Source organism: Suncus etruscus, chromosome 8, assembly GCF_024139225.1.
Source record: "Suncus etruscus isolate mSunEtr1 chromosome 8, mSunEtr1.pri.cur, whole genome shotgun sequence".
Classification (NCBI taxonomy): Eukaryota; Metazoa; Chordata; class Mammalia; order Eulipotyphla; family Soricidae; genus Suncus; species Suncus etruscus.
The window spans coordinates 102402527-102404848 of NC_064855.1; the positions used below are offsets into that span (position 1 = coordinate 102402527).

At 32.2% G+C, this 2322-nt stretch overlaps 1 non-coding gene across 1 annotated transcript; it reads right to left on the bottom strand.

Moving 5' to 3' along the window:
- Positions 1–1723: 1723 nt before the first annotated feature.
- Positions 1724–1830, bottom strand: LOC126016982 (U6 spliceosomal RNA). The gene has a single exon (XR_007498663.1). It is a non-coding gene; the product is annotated as a U6 spliceosomal RNA (small nuclear RNA).
- Between the last annotated feature and the right edge of the window lie 492 nt (positions 1831–2322).

Here is a 2322-nt window from a genome sequence, read left to right on the forward strand (position 1 = left end):
CAACTTTTTATGCACAATTATAAAGTTAAACAATTTTAAGAATAAGGTTGATGGGCCCGGAGAGATAGCACAGCGGTGTTTGCCTTGCAAACAGCCGATCCAGGACCAAAGGTGGTTGGTTCGAATTCCGGTGTCCCATATGGTCCCCCGTGTCTGCCAGGAGCGATTTCTGAGAGCAGACAGCCAGGTGTAACCCCTGAGCACCGCCGGGTGTGGCCCAAAAACCAATATATATATAAAGAAAAATCCTGAATATAAAGAATAATGTTGCTGACAGATTCATTCATTCATTCATTCATTCATTCATTCATTCATGTTTTAAGGCCCTACCCAGTTGCATTCAGGAACATCCGGTCCTGTGCGCAGAAATTACTCCTGAAAGGCTCAGGACACTGTATGGAATATTAGGGATTAAATTCAGATTGTCACATGCAAGGTAAATGCCCTTTCTACTGTGCTACCATCCTGACCCCACTTATGGACATGTTTTAAGAGTAAATTTGTGGATTGGAAAGGATCTAATAAAATTTTATGTAAAAGGACAATTCTAAAATTTGCCTAAGGATGCTGCTAGTGGGAGAATACATATTTCTGAAGTATGAAATCCTTTGATTCATGGCACATATTTCCATAGAAACAAATATTTTACATATTATTTTACCTGATTCTTAATCATTTTATTCCCTAATATACAGGCCAGAGTCTATATCATTCTCTACCTTCATATTAAATATTCATTTGTTAATGTTACCTTCTTGTTATTTATAGACACTGTTCATTCATTAGTTTTTCAAAGAAAAGAATAAAATCCCTGCCTTTTTTTACTTACTTTGTACTAATAGTGTTTGCAGTCATAATCAAAGATCTAGTTTTAAAATGTTAACTTGGATATTTATATCTATTTAAGAATATGTATAAAGAGCATAAAAGAATAGATCTAAAATAATAAGAGGCTTTATCCTTTAAATGAAAATACCACTTCTTTCATAAAATTTTTGAGGGTTCTCAAGTGTATTTGATTTCAAGAACTTGAGAAGAATGACATTAAATAAATAATTATTAAATATTCGAGTCAATAGTCTTTTACCCTTTACTACATATGTCATTATCCCAATGCACGTAACACCTATTTTTATTTTTGACTTGTTGTATTATGAGTCAAATTTAGCAGTCCTGAGGGCTGATTACTGACTGCACTCATGAACGACATGTTGTGATAGTGTCCTCAAGGGCCACAGGTGGTGGTAGGGATGGAATTGGGCTTGAACACATGTAATGCAAGGGCACTACTCTGCAATATCTATGACTGTGGCATAAAAAATCAAGACCAGATTATTATGCTACACTAATAATTACTGTCACAGGCTCTATAATAACAATCTAATTTTCAAGTTGTATTTAGTGCCTAGAACTGACTGATGCTAAGAAATTATTTTTACATTTTTTTCTTATAAATCATCTTGTAAAATTTACAAATGTGTCTTATTCTTCAAGGATTCTGGAAGTTTTCCTATTCTTTTTGATTCAGCATTAATTTTTAAGTTAGTATAATGGCATGTTTTACTACTGTAAGATTATTATATATGTATTTTTACATTATATATGTACATATATGTATACATTACTCCACAGGTTATTAGTACAGGTTTATCCATCACTGCATTGTATCTTGGAATATGTACATAGATTTGGCCCAATAAGACTTCAATTATATCTTTGTTTTTTTAATATGGAATGCTTCACGAATTTGCGTGTCATCCTTGCACAGGGGCCATGCTAATCTTCTCTATATCGTTCCAATTTTAGTATATGTGCTGCCAAAGGGAGCACAAGACTTCAATTATATCTTTATGCTAACAAACTTGTTTCACATTATCTCTCAACTAAAAATATCTACATATATATAGTTTTTATTTATATCATTCAATTTCATAATTAAATTACTTCCCATTTCAACCCATTCAAATTGCTATTTCTGTCTTCTTGTATTTTTTTATCATTATATTAGCTCTATCTTTAACATTGTAAAATCTGTCATTTTATTGCTGGTGACTTGTATTGTCTATTGTCCATACTATTATTTTTTAGTACAAAATAAGAACATAAAATTAAGCTCTGCATGAGTCTCAGACAGTATATATACCCTTACAGGACCAGCAATCTCTGTTCAGTTATATTGATGAATATATTAAAACGGTCAGAGAAAATTAATATATGATAATACATGACAAGTCATTTGTAAAGTGCTTTTACACACTTGAGAACAAAATTTCATCTGTCTTTTAAAAGTTTCAAATGTTAGGAGACAAAAATAGTGCCCTT